This window comes from Tympanuchus pallidicinctus, unplaced genomic scaffold (assembly GCF_026119805.1).
Source record: "Tympanuchus pallidicinctus isolate F22 unplaced genomic scaffold, pur_lepc_1.0 scaffold32, whole genome shotgun sequence".
NCBI classification, from domain to species: domain Eukaryota; kingdom Metazoa; phylum Chordata; class Aves; order Galliformes; family Phasianidae; genus Tympanuchus; species Tympanuchus pallidicinctus.
Genome location: NW_026294750.1, coordinates 280,244 through 300,887, shown reverse-complemented (window position 1 = coordinate 300,887; position 20,644 = coordinate 280,244). Strand labels below are relative to the sequence as shown.

General features: G+C 54.3%; 1 long non-coding RNA gene across 2 annotated transcripts in view; it reads left to right on the top strand.

Moving 5' to 3' along the window:
• The window catches only part of LOC128088048 (uncharacterized), a 29,449-nt gene extending 10,079 nt beyond the window's left edge, over positions 1 to 19,370 (top strand). The window contains exons 2-3 of one of the 2 annotated variants that reach the window (XR_008210149.1): positions 18,289 to 18,436; positions 19,217 to 19,370. This is a non-coding gene — a long non-coding RNA (uncharacterized LOC128088048). Of the gene's footprint in view, positions 1 to 18,172; positions 18,437 to 19,216 lie in introns of those variants that run through there. The other variant, XR_008210148.1, reaches the window with a different exon arrangement.
• Positions 19,371 to 20,644: the final 1,274 nt, after the last annotated feature.

Genomic DNA, 20,644 nt, shown 5'->3' with positions numbered 1-20,644 from the left:
CCCGGCTTCAGTGTCCTCTGGGCTGTCTCAGGGAAGTGAAAAGCTGCCATCTAAAGAAGCAAGTACATCTTATCTGGTTACCCTGCAATCTCATGTTCCAGGTGGCCATTGTCTCCTGAGCCACTCCTGGGGTGATCCTGCTTGATTTGTCTGGTTCTGCTGGCATGAACACGGCTGTTGATGAGACCTCAATGCTACTGCTCATCTCAGGCCAGTGCAAAGCTTCTGCAACTGTCCTCAACTTTCATCAAACTTTTTGGACATCTATAGACACCTCTTCCCAATGGCTTACTGTTGAAAGGAAGACTTGAACTGATACCAGGAGCTGGGAACATGCTGTCCTGCTTGCTCAAAGCCAATGGTCCCTATCACTGCATAATCCCATCCGGTGCAGTTACGCTTAGCAGTTGTAGTCTGCATTTCATCAGGGCCAGACAGATGTCTGTATTGGTTTGCTTTGGTTTTCTAAACCAAACTGATGTGAGCAGTGTCTGTTTTGTTTGGGTTTGCTCCAGTTGTTTTGATCAAATGCTCCTGAGCTTTATCTGAAACCAGCAAACCTGGCCCAAATTTGCCTTTAATTTACAAACACAGCTCTTGGAGCTTGGAGCACTGTCCTGTGCATGGACCACCACTCTGGCACAGGTAGCAAATGCTCCATTGCATAATGAAGAATCAAAACAATCTGATGCTCCTGCTCATTCTTCCCAGTGGATGCTGATGTCCCACGTGCTTCCAAAACGATTGTCATAAAGCACGGCTACTTCAGATTGGCCTCCCTTCTTGCTCATGGAGATGCTATTACTGCCTCTTTCACATTTCCATGAAGTTTCAGCCATGCTGGAGCTGCTCGCTGCTCTGTCTTCTCCCTCCCTGTTTTCTTTGGTTTCCAGTGCCCGTCGGTCTGCGGTGCTGCAGGTTGAGGGGTGCTGGTTCTGCTTACCTGGGGCTTTCAGCTGGGGGCTCCCAGAGGCTCCTCCTGAACTTTATAATGAAAAGCCAGTTCCTGAAGATGAAGGTCCCAGCTGCTGTTTTGAGGGACTCCAGTCACAAGAATCCAAGAAGAACCCAGGGAGGCCCTGAGCCTCAGCGTGCTCCAGGTGGAAATGAATGAGGCAACATCTGCAGAGCCACCATAGTGGGGAACATCACGAGGCCATGGTCTGGAGCCCCTTCTTTGCACCAGGCTCCTGTTCCAAATACCAGAGCACAGGTGCCCTGGAGGACAGTGGCTTCCAGGTTTGCATGGCCTTTCTGGATGTTTGCAGCCAAATCTTCTCTTTCTCACCTCCCCATCCACTCACTGGGCTCCTAAGCCCACAGTCGATGCCCACAAAGGGGTTTGCGTCTCTTGTACCCAGAGGAGCAGCCATACAGCTTCCCTAGTGGTTGTCACCCCCCAGTGGTTGTCACCCCACCTCAGCTGGCAGACTCCTCTTGGTTTGTAAGGTGTTTGTAAGGGTGTCCACAGTGCCAGAAGCTAAACCAGACCAGGAAAGGGAGAAACCAGACCAGGAAGGAGGGGGAGCAGATCCGTGGGGCTCAGCCCTGGCCGAGCTGCGCAGAGGGATTGCACTCAACATCTGGTGGCTGCTGCAGCTGGGGCTGTGCTCTCCTCTCCAGAATTACGGCGGTCAGCATGGAAGGACAGAGCGAAACCTCTCTCATCTCACCCTGGCCTCCTTCTCTTTTCTCTCTCTTTTTTTTTTTCTTTCCTCTTTTAGGCATACTTTCTGCAACCCAAACAACATTCTTGAACTGAGATTTGAGGCGATGAGAATCGGTCACTCGGAGACAGTGTGACGGCAGTGGGGCCATGGGGCTCTGCTGGAAACTTTGAGTTGGGTGCAGGCGCAGCTCCTTCCGTGGGACGTGCTGCAAAGCTTTCCCTGTGTGCAGTCAGCTGCAAGAGCTGCCTGGGTCTTTCCCAGATGAAATTGGGGTGGGAGATGGCTGCAAATGGCTCCATTTTGCAACCCCCAGATCTCTTCTGGGAGATGGCACAAAGGGAGGGAGAGCAAAGCCTGACCTGTCCCCTACCCCTCAGCTTTGCAGAGCACTGGGGGTGATGGTTTAGCTGAGGAAAGCTCTGCGCTGTCCCACTGTAATTATGGGCTGCTTTTGAGGCCTCAGTGCCGGAGGTAATAATAGCTGCCTGTGGGTTATGATGGGGTGGACAACATCCCCACAGCCCCTGGCCCCACTAGTGTGCCTCTGGGTAACAAATGGCCTCAGAATATCCGTGTGCGTTCTGATCCGCTCCCCTGCAAACCTCGCCTGCTGGATTTCCTCATGCAAGTGCTCCTCACAGCGCGGCCCTGGGCCGTGCACAAAGCGGGTTGCACTGCAACCACCATCAGATGTGTTTGAAAAGGTTAAGTGCCTAATTTAGAACAGAGCTGGAAACTATGAAGCGTTTCCTCATGCAGTCGCTCCCTCGGCTGCCCCTGGACGTCTGCTTTGTGCTGCGAACATCACCGTGGCTAAGGGAGGCTTGTTAGGGAAGAACCTTCCTTCTCTCCCCTTCTCCATTGTGCATCAAGGTTGCACGAATGTCTGCCAGATGCTGGCTGCAGCTGTCCAAGGAGCAGAAGGAAAAAAATGCAGTGTTTCTTTGCTCAGAGACCTCGATTCATGTTGTCAAAGGCCCTTTGAGCGCTTGGCTCCCTTCAGAAGCCTCCCAGCTCTCCTGAACAAACAGCAGAAGGGAACAGGTTCACTCCAGCCCATCGTCTGAGGCTCCTGGATGGGGAAGATCTCAATCACGTTTCCCGTAAGCAGAGCCCCATGGTCCCATCACAGCCCTGTCCCAGCCCCACTTGGTGCAGACTGACAGCGCCCGGCACCCAACGCTCTTTGCACGCGGCTGCAGACGCCCTTGGAGCCAAATATAAACCTGTGCAGAGATTAATAAATCATAACCAGCAGCCTGAGCTGCACTAGGGAGCAAACAAGAAGAGGTAACGTGCATGCAGCCGTGTGTACCTGCCAGACAGCGCTGATGTGGTTGACACACACTGCCCCGTTTCTATCCATCTCCAAAATGAGGCCGGCTCTGGGGGGGCAGCAGGGCTGGGGGAAGAAGGGTGAAGGTGGGTCCTGGTCCTGCCTCCTGCCCGCAGCCATGCGATGGGCACAGAGCAACAACATATGCTCCCCTGGCATAGCCTGGTTCAGGACGGGCACTGCACCGAGCTCCTTTCCCCAGTGGAGCATGGACTGTTTTTCTCTCTAAAGCATCTGAAAAATGAGATTTATTTTTTTTTTATTTTTTTATTTTTAAAAGCATAACATCAACTGCCTGGGAAACCCATTACTGTTCCTGCCTGCTCTGCCACCTGGCTTCCCATGCTCACAAACAAATCTCAGGTCCCGTGGCAGGCAGCCTCTGAGCCCATGGCCAGGGGCACTGCATCGCAGCGCTGCCCTCCACACTCCATCTCCCATCTCCACATTCGGCTGCAGCATTCCTCCACATTGAGGGAAGGCGTGTTTTAGTTTTCTTCTCTTTTTTCTTTTTTCTTTTTTTTTTTAAAGAAAAGCTTTGGAGATAAACAGGAGCAAGAGCAGGGTGTGGGCGTTCTCTGCTTTTGCTTCTGTTCAGCCGAATTGTTTTTCAGCGGGAACTCGGGGACCTGGCAGCGCCTTTGCAATTTAGGGGGAATAAAAAGCATCGAGGGGGATGTGCGTTGAGGGTTTAATCCCTGCAGTTTGGAGCAGTGGTGCTCCAGGACCTCTGTCATACCCCGGGCTGTGGGACACACTGCTGGTACTGTCTGTCTGTCCGTCTGCCCGGCTGAAGGTGGATGTGGGGCTCCAGCCCCGCCGGCAGCACCTACAAACCCGCTGCAGCGTGGGGCGATGGGGGAACGTGGGCGGGCACAGCTGAGCTGGGGGTGGGACAGCAGAGTGCTGTCAGCCCAGCAGCAGTAATTAGCGATGATCAAAGCGGTTTCTTCTCCACAGCCCCAAGCACTGGGGCCTGGGAATCTTGACACCATTCAGGATGTCGGCATGGAGTGACGCCCACTCCTGCCTGGGGCATGCAGGGCAGCATCTGCAGGGGCTGAGCTGCTCCCGGGGCAGGACACCCGCATCCCCACGGCATGTTGGCACCCGAGGCTGTGTGTCCCTTCCCTCACTCCTCGTTATCGTTACCCCGCTCCCCCAGCCCTTCCCTCCTCTGTTTGCAATGAGAGGCTGGGCTGAGCGGTGCCCCAGCCGTGCTGCTGTTTGATTCTTGCTTTGTTTTCTCTTGATTTCTGCTGGCCCTCTCCAAGCACAGTGTGTGCGGGCTGATCAGATCAGAGACAGCCGCCAGCTGTGCTGATCCATTGCTCCCAGTGCAGCACCGGGGCTTCTCCTGCCCTTAGTGCTCCTCAGCATTGGGAGAAGCTTTCTTGCGGGTTCCAGATCATCTCCCCGCTGCTGCTGGCTGTCTTCTGCTCCATGGAGGAGCAAGCGCAAAACAGTAGCAATGCCCTGCCCCGTGCTGCTGCCTCATTCCTACCACAGCAGCAATAATTTGCAATGACAAAGCAGGAGAAGCCCCATCCTGCTCCAAAGCATCCCAGCCATCGCCCTTCTGTTTGCTGCGTGCACCTCGCTTTGTCCACCCGCCACCCCCCATCCACCCCTCTGTGATTGTGCAGCACCGAAAGAGATGAGGAGAGGAAAAGATCACCCAAGTAGGAGACAAATTCAATACAGAGAGATAGGTGGGCCGTCAGACCCCGGGAGTGACCAGGGGGAAAGCAGCTCCTGCAGCACAGATTTCCTTCCCTTCATTTGCTTTGGAGGTGGCTCCAGCTCTTCCCACTGAGCCAGTAGGAGGGAGGAGTTGGCTGCCTGCATTCTCCTCCCGTTTCCCTGCGAGGCCCAGATGCTGATGTGTCTGCTCTGGGTCTCTTTGGCTCCCCAGGTCCTCCATGGCTGCAGCAGGGAGGAGGCGGCCGGGAAGCCGCCCCTATGGACCCGCTCTGCTCCTCCGGCTCCCGCATTACATCTGCACGGCTGTCTGCCCGTGCTGGAGCAGGAACGTGCGCCTCCGAAGCAGCGCGGGGATTAATGGGCTGGAAGGAACAGGGCAGCTCTGCGTGCCGTCCTCGTCCCAGCGCCGTGGCTCCGCGCCGGCTCCGCTCCAGCAGCTCTTCTGAAACGTCCCAGCTCGAAGTGATTTTACAACAAGCCTTCGTTTCCAGGCAGTCTGACCTCCTCATTAATAAATCAGCTGTGTTATTGAATGCATGAATAATGCATGATCGTGCTCAGCCCTGCGCTGAACGGTGTGTAAAAAGTAATTAATCCTCTCACATCATAGCCTCGGGCGCTGGTGATGAACGGCTGCACGCTGCCAGTGGTACCCGGGCTCTGCAGCACCATATCTGGGCATCCCAGCCCCACGTGGCTGCATCCTGCTCACCTTTGGATGGTGGTTCCCCGCTGCCAAGGCCTCCCCTCCCTCCAGGGATTTTTTGGATGCTTCTTTCCTCGGGTGTTTTAATGTGGAAAGTTCCCCTTTGTTATGGAGCTGCTGGAGGAAACCCCAGCAGCATCCTCTTGCTCAGTGTCTCCCCTGGGAAATAACATGGGCTTTTTTCCTTTCCCCGACCTTTTCCCGCTGTGGCTGTTAATAATGTGAAATCCTAAGTAAATGTCTCCATTCAGATGTGTTTAACAAGAAACCATGAGCTAACACTGTCATTGCTGGTGCAGTCTCCCAGGGACCCTCATATGGAAATCAGCCCAAAGATAGCCTTGATCCCAGCAGGATACTTCCCTGCATGTCATGGGAGTGGTGGGAACACATTTGCTTGTTTTAAATCATGACAAAAGCTTTTGCCCTGTGCAGGGTGCCAGGGAGCTCCTCATTCTGCTCCAGGCCGCTTGCTCCCCTGCTTTGCTGCTGCTCTGACACAAGCATCACACCCACCCCTCCTCTCATTCCTCTGCTTAACCACGCATGTGCTTTGGGCCCAAAGTTGTGGCTGCTCAGAAGTGATGTGGGTGTCCTGGGGAAGGGGATGTGGTCGCATGTGGGCTCTGGGGGGTTTGGAGCTGTGTAAGCTGGCAGTGCCCTGCTGGCATCGGGAAAACTCTGCTCCCCACCCAGCACACAGCGTTTCAGCAAACGTGCTGAAAAATAAACATATTTCTTTATAGCTCCACATGCACAAATGTTACCCTTGGCTCCACACAAGTGGCCAGGCGCCCTGGGACTAAAGGGGTTTTTGTTGGGGAAACGTTTGCAAGAGTCATTTAAAAATTCCTTCTAGGCTTCTGCATAGCTCCTTCTCCCAACTTTACCCCAGACAGCAAAAGTGATCCTGGAGGTTTCCAGCAGCCCCCATCACTGGGAAGTCCCTCACGCCTCATCCTCACTTTCTGAGCTCCTTCTCAGCATTGCTCTGCTCCATGTGAGCTGTGTAGCTCTCTCACAGAATCACAGAATCACAGAATGGCCAGGGTTGGAAGGCACCTCAAGGATCATGAATCTCCAACCGCCCTGCCACACGCAGGGCCACCCATTTCATACCAGACCAGGCTGCCCAGGGCCCCATCCAACCTGGCCTTGAACACCTCCAGGGATGTACGGGGCATCCACAGCCTCCCTGGGCAGCTGTTCCAGCACCTCACCACTCTCATAGTAAAGAACTTCCCCCTGACATCCAACCTAAATCTTCCCTCCCTCAACTTAAAACCATTTCCCCTTGTCCTGCTGTTATCTACCCTTCCAAAGAGTTGATTCCCCTCCTGTTTGTAGGCTCCCTTTAAGTACTGAAAGGCTGCATCCTCTCCTCTCCTCTCCTCTCCTCTCCTCTCCTCTCCTCTCCTCTCCTCTCCTCTCCTCTCCTCTCCTCTCCTCTCCTCTCCTCTCCTCTCCTCTCCTCTCCTTTTTCTCTCTTCCAACCATCTCAGTTAAATGTTTATGACCGAGGTTGTCTCGAAGCATCTGCAGCTTCAGGAATCCTCTGCAGGTTGCCTATGAGAATTGTTTCAACGGGTTTAATCATTGATACTGGCCCCACACTGCTGCTTGCCTGGATGCTGAGGCTCCGAGGTGGCTGCCTGCACACAGCCTGTGGGATCCAGGCATGGGGACAGCATGACCCGAGGTGCCACAATCCCCATGGTTTTAACAAACTCTGGCACAGGGCCACCGAACCTAGCAGCTCCTTGTGCATGGCTTGGGTCCTGGGTGCGGCTCTGCAGACAACCAGGACAGGGCTGGAATAAGGCTGGGATGGAAACATTGCTTGTTTGCGCCCGTAGCTACGGCTGCTTTCTGCGATAGCCAAGAGCTCTGTAAGGAGCGGCTTGACTTCATATGTCAAGATGGTGTCTGGTGGAAAGAAACTGGGGGTGGTTGGGCGGGTGAGCAAGTGATGCTGGGGAGACGGGGAGTGCTGGGACAGGGCTGGGTGTTGGGAGCTCCGGCTGTGTGTGGGATGCATGGCTCGTGGGGCCATCTTGCTCAGCAAGGAGTTAGGATAAAGGCAGGTGTACGGCTGCCCTGCTGGCTGTGGGGACAATTTCCAGGGCAGCGCTCACCCCCAGGCTGGGATCTGCTGCTTCCTGTCCTGCCCAATGGTGACAGGCTTGGGGCTGCTCCTGGGACGCGAGCTGTGCTCCCAGATGGGGGAGGATGGCTGTGCAGCAAAGCCTCCGGATGCGCATTGCATTCTGATTTAATCAGAGCTTTGCTGCAAGACCATGGAGCTGTGAGCTGCTCTTGGTGGTGTCTCCAGGGCTCTAGCACAGTGTGTTCCCCTGCACAGCCACTGTCCCGAATGCCAAACCCTTCCTGTGCTGTTTAAGTTTCTCACTTAATCAATGCAAATTAGTTATGAACCATGAACTGTCTCTGATCCCAGTGCAAATCCCTGTAAAACAGCTGGAAAATCTCTTCTCCAGCCTGTGCCTGTTTTTCCTGCAGGTTGCTAAAGTGTGTGCTGCTCACCTATGAAGCCCTGCCCTGCTGGCAGTCTCATGCCCAGCACCAGGCTCAACAGCAGAGCTCTACCAGACTCAGGGCTTCAGGTGCCTCTGTGGTGCTTTTCCTTTTGTGCTGTCCTCATCACTGCATGGACAGACCTGCACTCATCAGCAACTTGTTGGTGTTGGGCAGTGCCTGCAGCTGTGCCTGGAGCAGTGGGTGCCCTGTGCTGTGCCCTGGCCCTGCCTGCAGTGCTGGGGCAGGGGCAGAGCAGCGCACGGTGATGCCTGCTGGCAGGGGCTGCACTGCTGGCGAGACACAGCTGGCTGCCTCGACATTTTTCCAGGCCTGTGTCTCAGTTTCTCTTTATTTTACGTGTTTTTATTTCCTATTAAAAGTGCGCTGTCTCATTTCCTCCATGAAAAACAAGGCTCTTTCAGCAAGAGGAGTTCCTCCAGCTCCAGCAAAGCCTCGCTCTGTGCTGAAAAACAAACAGGCTGCACGGGTGGCAGCCTCCTTTGCCCTTGGAGCTCTGCAGCTGGCCTCGGAGCAGAGATGGTGACCCACTGTGAGTGCTGCCAGCACCAGGCCAGCCCCATGCCACCCCCTCCTCTCAGGAAATTTCCCCAACCCCTGTCCTGTTACTGGTAGAGAAAGATCAGTGCCACCATTTCCCAAGCAATGGTGCTCTCTGGCCGTGTTGTGAAGATGCTGGGGAAAGCAGCCAAGGGCTTGGAGCTGCCTTGGTCACAGTTTTGGGCTTTGGCTGTGGGTTTTGCAGCCCTCCACCCGCACGAGAGCAGGTCCTCAGAGAGCTGTGGGGCTGCAGAAGCTGCTACTAGAGCATCTGCCTGTACTGGAACTGCAGCACGGATGCCTTCAAGATGAACACACTTCCTCTGCTGCTCCACCTCCACCTGACATTTGGGAAAGCAGAGCCACAACTCCCTGGAGCTTTCCAGCTCTTCTAATTGGAGTCATTATGCATGCTGCTAATGATGCCAAATAGTCTGCATTGCATGGTGGGGGGGATAGCATGCAGGGAAGCCAGCCTGGTGCTGTGCAGGGCAGGGGGTGCTGGTCCTGCTGGGAGCACTGATGAGGACTCTGAGGGGATCTCTGGGAAAGGAGGGGCTGATGTTCACAGCTGACTCAATGCTGTAGATAGAGAACTGCAGCCCAGCCCAGGGAATTTGGGGCTGGGGGTAAGGTTTGGGGTAGAGCTTTGGGGGTGGAGGCTCAGCTCCAATAGAGACCCCCAGTGCACATCTCCTCACCTAGTCCCAGACCAGATTTGCACCATTTGGGGGTTAATCTTCAATTCTTGGCCATATTGAGATGAAGCCAGCAGAAAGCAGTCCTTCCAGATGGTGCTGTTACTGTGGGAAGATTTGGGGGTTGATGCCCCCAAAGTGGCTGCTTTGCCCCCTGGAGCTTCCTGTGCTTTGCTCTGGTCTGGAACCATCCTGTCCCTCCCTGGCAAATATGGTGGTGCGCACAGCACCTTCTGGGAAGGCTCCTGACAGCTGATTGTACAGCTCTGACAGCTCAGCTCTGCCTTCCATCCACTTCTGCTTCAATCAAAATAGATGGGCAAAATTAACGTGTTGGAGCTGATCTCCCCAGGCAAGGAGAAACAGAAAGATGTTTGTTTTCCAGCCTTGAGCCATGTATTCCTTATGAAACGCCGGTGCATGCTGGGTGGAAGGCATGGCAGGGCTCTGCAGCCCCAGTGAGCATCAGGACAGGATGAGGGCTGCCATTGTCACCATGGGGCAGCTGCTGCAAAATGAAGGGAAAAGGTTTCGGGAAGAAATTATCTGAGGCTGTGGTGGATTGCTTTGATAGCTTCAGGTTTCCACTGGAGCCAGAGGAGGCCAAGGGCCACACGTGCTGTGGTGACCTGGCTTCAAATGGGGATGAAAGGGTCAGGGAGTGGAGCTGAGGGCTGGAAATACAGTGGGAGCTGCCTGCACAGCTCTTGCACTTCCAATGAAAGGCACAGCAATGCCCAGAGCCTGCAAATACCTGACCTCCCAGCACGTCCCTGATGAGGGGTGAGAAGCAGATGTTAATTACTGGGTGCCAGTGATTGCATTAACTGGGGAGTTATCAGTTGCCCTGAGCTGCTGGCAGCAGTTCTGGAGGGAGGAATGAATGTTTGCATCTCCAGGCAATAATTGCAGCCAACTTTCAGGCCCTGGAGGAATAACAGAAGTGTGAGGAGGTGAGAGATGGAGAGGTGAGATGCAGGTGGTGGTTCCAGCCCTGCTCTGGGCTCTGGTGCTTGCTGCGTGCCAAGGATGCTGTAGGCTGTACTACATCAGGTGGGATTTGGGTTCTCAGCTCGGCCAACAGATGTGTGGGGTTCACGAACTCGAATTGGCTGTGGAAATCTTTGTGTCTACATCTGAGGGTTTTCAGGGCTCTGCAAGGCCGGGAAGATTCAAAATGCAGGTCCAGTGGTGGCCCATGGGGACCAACGTGTTTACTGGGATTCAGGAACGCTGTGGATGAGGAAGGAAATAGCACATGCACAAAATCCTCTGTGGATGCAGAACTGGGAAGATTTGCAAATACCGAAGAGGACAGAGAGGTTAGAAAAATCTGCAAGAAATACAAAGACCCAGATTGGGAAATGAAAAGCAAATCCATCTGGAGGGGAGTGGAGCGTGGCAGCAACACAATGTGCAGTGGATGATGCAAGCTGCTCGGGGTGGCCAGTGTAGGACAGGCACTCAGGGGTACATAACACAGTGGAAGGAAAGAGCAGGAGCCCCTCGAGCTGCCCCTGCCCCCGGGTGCACGCTTACTGCTGCTGGGTGAGATGGAGTTGCAATCCGCCCTCCACAACCAGAGGGGCAATGAGCTGAGCAGGGGCTGAGTGAGTCAAGCTGCCCATGTAGGAAAAATCCATTCCCACGGCTGCTCTGCAGGAGCTGGAGTGGAGCTGGCAGTGGTGGGATGCTTCGATGTGTGCCCTGGATCACCCCCACCCCTTTGGGCAGCTCCCAGGGAAAGGGGCCCTGTGGGCACGGGAGTGGGGAGGCTCTGCTGTGATGGGTTAAAAGCAGATTGTTGTACCTTAATGGCTCTGCCATAAATCCCTTCTTCAAATGCTGTATGAGAGCAGGGAAACACTGATGTTCCCAGAACTCCCTTGCTTATTAAACAACCTAATTAAGTGATTTGATTAAATGCAAGGAAGTCTTTCTGGCTGCCCAGGTGCTTCGCAGCAACCTGGGATTACTGAGACTCATTCGAGAGACACAAAGCTCCAAGAGCAGCTCCTGCCTCGTCGCTCGGGGCTAAGCGGCTTTGCAGAGCCAGCGGCAGGGTGAGTCCTATAGAAATTCTGCTGCTCAGAACTTCTGAACAAAACCACAGAGTGCAGAGGGATGAATACCCACAAAGGAAGAGAGGGAGAGGAAAGAGAGCGGGGTGAGCGATTGGCACCCATCGCTGTGCCGTGCTCCAACAGAACCAGCATCACATGGGGCTGCCAGGGGCTCCTCAGGGCTGTGATAGTGCTGATAATTAACAGCAACGGTAGTAAAGAGAGCTGGTGAGCTGGAGGGAGAGAGAAGTCCAGGCTGCAGAGGGAGAGTGGGAAGGAGCAGCATGAGTAACAGACGTAAGGAGAGAGGAGGCAGTGTGACCTCTGCAGATACACAAATTACTCAGCTCCTTTTGGCTGCATCAAAGACTTCTGACTCACCAGCCGGGGGATTTAACCCCTGGATCCTGGGCTGTGCTGGCTGCTCCAGCCCCTCCCCTGCATGGGAGCATTTTGGGGTTTCAGGTGCCCCCTTCTCCTTGAGGCTCTTCTTGTCCCCAGGACTTGGGGAACTCATTATGGAGGCCCAGGAACTGGGGAGGGAGATTTGCTCTGGCAGATGTTCCGCACAAAGGTCCAGATCCCCCTGCCTTAGCCCAGCCCCAGCTTTGCCTCCACCAGACCAGAAGCGGTGATGTGGGGCTCCGGACTGAACCCCCCCCCCCCCCCCCCAGCCCCCCTCTCAAAGGGGTTCAGCAGCCCCAGGCTTGGCTGTCACCTCCCAGCCATTGGGATAAGAACTGCTGTGAGGAGCAGGCCGAGCACAGAGCTGTGGGGCTGAGCTGCAGAGCAGCTGGGAACAAGAGGGAAGAGACAGGAGATAAGGGGTGGAGCTCAGATAGGTGGAAAATACAGGAGCAGTGTGATTTATTTGCCGTTTCCCTTCATCTCCTTTCCTCCCAGTTTTCATCGTGGTTTGTGAGGAGTTTATCTTGAAGCTTGTGCAACAACTGGACTGTCTCCATGCAGACACAGTTTCAGAGCAGAGCAAAAACCCCACAGCCAGGAAAATAAACCTGGAGCTGGAGTGCATCCGTGATTGATAACCTCGGCTCAGGCTCTCTGGGGTCTGTGTGAACCCAGCTGGGACTTCCACCAAGGCGAGTTTCATTATGAGATTCCATGTACTGCCGGGGGAGGCAGAAGCCTCCGTGCTGCCACCACCTTGCTGCTTCACTGCTCAGCCTCCGTGCTTCTCTGCTTTAAAGAGGAGTGAGCAGCAGTTTGTGCTGGACAGGAGGAAGGTTTTCAGTTCCTTTGGAAAGGCTACACACTCTGCTTTTTTTTTTTTTTCTTTCCCACTCCAAAATAATACAAGAACAAAAATAAGAAGTTTCTCGTAAAACTGTGGTCGTTTGGAGCTGCAGGAAACATTATTTTTCGATACTGTCAGAATACCTCCATTCTATTTTTATTCTCAGTAAAGCACTTGGTGGGAAATCGAAACTCTGGGATGTTTCTGGGGATGCAGTGTCACCTGTGGCTGATGCTGGGTGCTTCCCCAGGGTTCTGTGTGCTGGCAGCTGTGGTGGCACAGGGCACACAGCCAAAGCCATCCCCTTGATGCCACCAACCGTCTCTCTGGCAAAGGACAGGCTGAAGCAAACGGATTAGGCTTTGACTTTGCTGCTAAAGCACCCCATTTCTGACCCCTGAAATGGGAAAATGGGGAGCCCCAGCATCTACAGAACTTCAGTAGCTCCTTTTGGATGGTAGATGCTGGCAATGGCAGATGCTGGTACCCCCAGTTTTGGATCTGATGTTTTGCTCGCCTCCCCTTCTGAGCAGCTGCCACAGCCAGCAGCTGCCTGGATTTCTGCTCTGTCCCTTTGCACAATTTACTCTTTGCACAACCAGGCCTCAAATATTTGGGTGATGAGTGGCTGGAGAAAGGGCTGGGTGAGGAGTCCGTGTTCTGAAGCATTCCCAGCTCTCCCAGCCCCAGGGATGATCCAGGGTTAATTATAGCCCTGCTCTTCCTGAGGAGAAAGGAATACGTTTATGGGGGGGATGTGAGGATATAGTCTCTGGAGGATCAGTCCTGGAATGTTTTTGGAAATCTGATGCTTGCCTTCAATGTACACAGCTGAGGGACATGCAGAGCTTGTGAGGAAGAGTTAACTCTTACCTGCAAATAGCCACTGCAGGGGAGCAGTGGGGCTGGGTCTGTCCTGTGTCTGGGGCAGCCAGCTGCTTGTGTATGGTCCAGCATGTGAAAGGAAGAATATGGGAAAAGTCAACCTGGAGAGAAAAGAAACCCACCTCCAGTGGGATCTGCCTTCCCTGAAAGAGCCTGAGAGGAGAACATGGAGCCTTTGCTCGCGTGGGGAAAAGCACAAGGCAGAGCAGCCACACGGAGTGGTCCCAGCAGTGCTGCAAAAGTAGCCATGGTTCAAGGGGACAGGGGAAAGCTGGCAGGAGGGGAGGGGGGGAATAGATGGTAAGACCTTGGGGACAGAAGGGGTGTGAGAGTGGAGGTTGCACCAGTAGGAGCTTGGGGTATGGTGGGATGTGTATTGCAGACCCTCATGAGGAGCTGCAGGGGGAACAGTGTCTGGTGGGATTCGGCACAAAGCCACCAGGAGAGAGATTGAGTCAACCTCCTTGGCAGCTCTGAGCATTTAGAGAAATGAGCTGAATTTATAGCTGTAATATTTGGGTATCTCTGTAATGTTCTGGGTATCTCTGGGGCTTTGATGAGGCCTGTTTGCTACTCACACTCCGCCAAGCAATATAGGCAAACCCGCACCGAGTGCAATGAGCAGCAATAGAATGGGGCCACTGAGATTGCTTCCCAGCTCAGGCTGCATCCATCACCTCCAGCCTCCTGTGCTCTGCTTTCACCTTCTCATCACACACACATGGTGTGGAGCTGGGGACTGCTGCATGCTCAGTGCACAGCAAAGGACTGCATGTAGGAAATGTCCCCCATCTGAGACGTGCAGCCCAGCCCCCAGCTCGGGATGTCTCACGTGCCTTTGGCAGCTGTTGCAGTGAGGCTGTTGGAGGTGTCTGTTGCTCAGGCTGGGGTTTTCCAGGGGGCAGCTGAGCAGGCAAGGGGCTGCTGTGTTGGAAGGGACGGTGTTGTCATTCTGCCCAAAACGCACTGTCAGGTCATCATAGGAGGGGCATATTTATTAAGAAGCAAGACCAGCACCAGGATGTCCCCAATCATGCCTTCCCCAGCTGGGGTTGCTTGCTGGGAAGGAGCTGTTTTTACCCTCCAGGTCCATCAGCCTTAGCCCACATCACCCCAGTTATCGCCTCTGAGGATACTGTGGTGGAGCAGATGCTGGGGGTGGGAGCAGTCCCCCAGGCACTGGTGGGCTGCAGTACTTTGTCCCCTACCACCCTGGGGAGCAGCCAGGATCACAGTGCAGCTGATGTCATGTGAGGGAAGCAGCCGGCTGGCTCCTGCCTTTGGAGAGGAAAAATACTGGGCAAGGAGGAGGAGCAGGGATGAAGGCCAAACCCAAGGGAGGGTTGGAAGGGCCAGATGCACCTCAGGTGTTTCCTTTGCAAACAGCCAGCAGTGACGCCTGGACAGGGCAAGGGAGGTGACAGAGGCTTTGGGACAGCGCTTCAGACAGTGGGGAGCTGTGTCACCTGCATGCCGACAGCTGGGTAATCCCTTCCATCCCTCCAGGGGCATAATGCATCACCTGAGAAGCAGGCAGATGTCCACCACGGCTTGATGATTCCTTTGCTTCTGTGTCCCCAGCACTTTTCTGCTCATTGGAATGCTTGCTCCCATTGCTCCTGCCGCCCCGAATGACAGCAGTCTCCCTACATGTGGGCATTCCCTCACATATTTTTCATGTATTTATTTAAAACCCCATAGAGCCATTTGGCCTGAGCGGCATCTTGTGATGATGGGTCCCACCAGCTAATTGTGTGCTCGGCTCGGAATATTTGCTTTCATGGTTTCCAGTGTGCTTCATTCCATTGAATCACTGCCTTGTTCTTATTCTGACCAACACTGCCCACTTTTTCAGCTCCAAGCTGCCCCCAGGAGCCCCCATCCTTCCCTGCCACCATGGGCTGTGGCACAGTGCCCTGTCCCTGCCCCACTGTGGGCTGCAGCGTGTCAAGCAGCACGAAATGCACCAGGGAGCACAGTGAGCTCCTGTCCTGCGTGAATAACAAGGAGAGAGGAGAACTGTCCCCCTTTATCAGGAGCTAAATCAAGTGTGCCTGCTGGAGAGCAAGCAGCTGCACAGCTTGTCTCAACTGACAGCAGCTGTGGGATGCCACAGTGGGGCCATCTGCAAAGCTCTGCTGGAGCACATGGCACTACAGAGAGGATGTGGGGCAGTGTGTCCACCCCACATGCCATGGGGCTGGAACTGCAGGCCACCCCGTTCCTGGGTGGGAGGGGATGGAGGGGATGGTGGGATGGACATGGGGTGGGTGGTGTGGAGGAGCTGTGGATGGGCTCCTGGGGAGGATGCTGGCAGCTGCTGGGTCTGTGTTTGCTGGGCTGTTCCCAGTGCTGGCTCCCAGAAAGCTGCTAATGGGGAGCAGTCACTGCTGCTGCCTTCACGTGCGGGGTGACAGGCATGTGGGGGTGGTGGGAGCAGGAGGGCAGGAAGAGGGGGGAAATCCTCCCCATCTGAGGTCTCTGGGCAGCAGCAATACCCCAGAGCCCATGGGGTCTGTGGTGGCACTGGGGACTGCAGGGCAGGAGGAGGGGTGGCTCCCAGCCACCCGAGCTCCTTCCAGGAGCTATCTGAAGCATTTCCATGTACTTTTGGCTGTCTCCTGAAGCATCTGGGTCTGAGATGCTGCCTAAGATCACATGAGCTCCCTAGCCTTGTCTCAGGGATGGGTAAGGCAGTCACTGTGGGGTTACTCGGTCACCTGCCCTTGTCACTGTGCCTGTCTGGGGACCCATTTGAGTCATGGCCCTCTGCCAGAGAAGGACAGTGAAGGTCCCCACATCAGCACCATTTATCCCCAGGGGTAATAAATTGCTCCCCTGGGGATTTAGGGCTCTGCAGCCAAAAAAATAGCCAACAACAAGAGATGAAATAGACATTGGCGGGGCTCCTGGTCTGCTGGGGCTGGGTAGTGCTGCTGCTGCTGCTCATCCTCTGCTCAGCTGCCAAATGGTTTGCTCCCAGCTTGACATTCATATGAGTTGTTCTGTGAAACCCATCACATATAGTTCAGTGAGTGGTCAAACTGCTTGTAAAGAGCAGGGAGAGGATGTCCTGGGGTTTCCAAGGATTGGAGAGGTGGAGCAGCATGTACTGGAGCTTGGTAGGGTCTCTTGCAGACCCCAGGGATGTGGGAACACGTTGTTGCCTTCTTGACATCCCTGGACACATGCCTCAGTTTCCCCTCTGCGAGGGCCCAGCGAGCAGGATGGGATCTCTGGGATGAAGCAGTGACATTGGGGCAGGGTGGAAGCAGCAACTTCCTCAGGAGCAGCCCTAGGGTTCAGCATGAGCTCCAGAGCCTGGGTCACTTTCTCTTTGTTTATCTAAATTATCAGCCCTAATGTCCTTTCCATAGAATATCCAGACAGGGAATGATGGGGGCCATTTTCCACATAGAGGCTACTGTCACACCCAAGACAGCTTGGAAAAATGCAGCTTTTGCTCAGGGGAGGAAAGGTCCTCGTGTCCTGTGCACTCCTAGTGCAAACCACTGTTGAACCATAGCAAACTGGGCCACGAACCCCAGGAGAGGAGAGGACACGATGGCAGGGCTGGGTGGGGGTGCTCCAGGCAGGGGCACCGTGGGGCAGGGAGGGGGCCCTGGTTGATGCCCCGCAGCTCCCAGCCCCCAGCACTGCGGCTGTGAGCTGAGCACGCAGCAGCAACTTGGCCCAGCGCCGTGCCCTGCTGCCAAGAGCTGATGAGTGGCTGCTCGGCCCTGCAGGAAAAAAAAAAAAAAAAAGGGGGTTTGGACTTCTCTCCCTCAGAGAAATGAGCTGGATGATTTAATCCCCGAGAAATGTGAGGTCTGATGAATTCTGTATCTCCTCCCTGCACTTAAAGCAGCCATGAGAATAGCCCAGGAGATGTGGAATGGGGAGGAAGGGGCTGGGGGTGTGCTGGGGGGGCTTAGTGGTCACAGTGCAGATGGAGTGGAGCTGACAGCTGTGCCGTGTCCACCACCAGCTATTGGCCAGCCCCACTGCCAGCTGTGTGTGACATGCAGCAGGGACGGGGTCCTCATGAACTGCGATGCCACTTCCCTTCTGCTTTGAGCTTTGAGCCCCTTCCTGTATTTTGCCTTTTACTTGGGCTACTTCCTCAGGCTGTTCCAGCAATGAGTTTACTAGGTCTCAGTCCCCTGGGGAAGCGCTGCTCCATCCCCACGGGGTGACTGCAAGCTCAGCACTGGGGGTGAGACAAAGCCCAGTGCTGGCTGTAAAGTACTTTGTGCTGGTGTAGGTATGCCAGCTCCCCCATGCCAAGGCTGAAAGAGGAATAACAATAAAACCTTGGCATTGCTTGGGAAATACTGCAGGTTGTGTAAAGGAAAAGACAGCTGGTTTAGAATGGAGCTCCCTCTTGCCTCAGTTTCCCCAGGTGATGGGGGATGCAGATCCACTTTTTCTCCTCCCTGCATTTTGTCCCATAGCAGGGCAAGACCGAGCGCCGGTGCTGTCCTGATCCAATCTGGCCTGTTCCCGCTTCATCACGTCTCTGGCAACAGCCAAGCAGGAAGGGGTTTACGGCTGCAAGCGAGAGGCATTGGGGTTTGCATTCCTTTTCTGCGTCAGCTCTGGTGGGGCTGTGGGACGAGAAGCTTGCAGGCATTTTCCATTCCCTAACCCTTCCCTGGCTGCCGCAGCGCCTGTGCTCAGGCACCCAACTGCTGAGGATGATCCTGAGAGGTGATTTGCCTGTAAATTTAATGACCAAAACAGCAGCTGTGCTCAAAACAGGATTATCTCTTGTTTTTCCTCTCTTTCTTTTTAAACACCTGGTTGGGGCAAAGGTCAGCTGGCTTTTTCAGCTGTGTTTCTCACTTGGAATCAAGGGCAGCTCGTTTTTTCCAGCCTGGCTCCATCTGCCTCTGTCTGAGCGGGTGAAGAAGCATGTCCTGGTCCATGGGGTGTTTGCATCCTGGTTCCAGCAGCATGAGATGCCCAGGGATGGATGGAGGGGCCCGGCCACGCTTGGAAGGAAGGCAGCAGCGTTTGGGCTGTGCGTATCTGTGAGGAGCTGATCTGACCAATTTCCTCTGCCTCTGCCCCTCACTTTGTGTTGCATTGACTGAAGTGACCCAATCTCCCACCCTAGCCAAGCACTGGGATGAATCTTTTTGCCTGTAGAGCACTTGGGGCTGGGAGCTGCTTTGTTTGATGGGCATTTTGAATCCCCTTTGCAGCTGCACTCACAGTGCATGTTTCCAAATGTTTGCTGGAGGTGGAAATGTAGGCATGGAGCAGCCGTGCTCTGCCCAGCCCTGTGTGCAGCACATCCCGCAGCATCCCAGCAATGGGAGAGCAGGATCTGTGCATGACAGAGCAGCATACTTTTCCCCTTTGCTCACTTCCACCTCCAGAGCTTTGTTTGTAGCCATATGTTTCTCCTGGTGACGCTTTTACAGCTTCTGACGCCTGGGAATGAGCTCTATGGTGAGTCGGCGGGGGTGGGGGGTGACAGAGCTTAATTCTACAGGCTGGTGGCAACACCGTGCGCTTCACACGGAGGTGCAGAGCCCCAGGGGAGCTGCAGCTCAGGGCTTCCCTTGTCCCTGCTCAGGACTCATTCCCATGACTCCGGGTCACCGCAGCAGCACCCGTGGGAGGGGTGGCCTGGGGATGTCACTGCTCAGGGCCGGGGCGCTTGGCGAGGGCAGCCTGCTTTGACGTGGTGCATAAAGCACGCGCTGATCCGACCCGCTGGCCGCAGGGGCAGCTCGGATTTCCTGTCTTTATTTTTTCCCTTTCTGATTTTTTTTTTTTTTCTTTTTTTTTAAAGAAATTTTTGAGCTCTCCAAGGGGAGTTTGAAGATCTGGCTGTCAGAAAGAAGCACCATGCCATTAATCATCTGTGTTTGCACAGCATCGAGCGGAGCAAAGTCTTGGCTTGGGATGGGGCAGCCGATGCTGTCATAACATGAAGAATAAGCATCTTCCTCTGTCCTGGGCATCACCTTTGGGCATCGCGGGCTGTAGCATGGGGAAGAGGAGCCCAGCCTGGGCTCAACTCTTTGCTTGTCAGCGTTTGAGAAGTCTCTTGCACTGCATAATTCTACTTCTTACAGCCCTGGGGCTGCTGGCTTTAAATGGCTTTCACAGAGTGCTCTTGTCACAGGTTTCCTCAGACCCCCATCCCTAGCCCTCTCTGCCCGCTGTTCCCCCTGTGTGTGCTCCAGCTCATGCCCATCTGGGCGCAGCCTCGGAGCCCACAGCAGAGCTCCCTGCTCTGCATGGACGCCCTCAGCAGCCGCCTGCTGCTCTGCCTGGTGGGGACAGGCCATTCTCACAGCCCTGGCTCTGCCTGTTGGTGCTTTCACACTCAGACATTTCCTTCTCTACATCCGCCAGACCAAAGAGGTATTTCTGCTGCAGAGCAAACGCACGAGGGAGGGCCAGAAGCAGGATGGGAAGGGGCATCAACCAAAGGGAGGTGGTACCAGGGATGACCAGAGCCAACAAAACCCATAGAGCAGGCATGCCACCGGCTGCCCTCCAGCATCCCTTTTGCCTGCAAGAGCTGGGGAAGGTTTCTCTGCAGCCATGCCATGTGGCAGCCAGGGCTGCAGCTCACAAACCAAACCAGGACAGCTTTGAAGGTGGATTCAGAACTTGGACTCCGTGAGAAATTCCTGCAGAAAGAAAACTCAACAAAGTCTCTTGGCTGAGAGTAAAATTCAGATTTGCAGGATTTTTCTACAGGTTTTTGTTCTTCCCAGCAATGGGAGCTGTGCGAGCAGCTTCACAGCTCTTACAATGCAGTGGATAGTCTGGAATAGGAGACTTTTCCGTGCTGGGCTTTGCAGGAAAGCTTTTGTGCAAGAAATGCCCCTGTACAGTGCCTTAGTTTCCCCTGTGCATACCTCTGTGCTCAGCTGAGTATGTATTAGGTAACAGGAAAAAAAGCAAAACCTAAACACATTAAAAATAGCCGTGTTTGTTTCAATTTGGAGGCTTTCAACTATTTTTTCAAAGCAATTGGTGTTAATCTCCATGCTGGAAAACAGCATATTCTTTCCATATTGATTTTGATCTTTCTCCAGCTGGCAAACACGTCTCCATCTCAACCCTTTGTTTAAGCAACATGAAGTACCAACATGGCTTCTCTTTGTGCCTCTTCGGTGTCCTGCAGGTTTTGGGGCATCCATGTCACTGGGGCATCACACTCCCAGGAATCAGTCACCAGTGAGACCCCCATTATGGAGCAAGG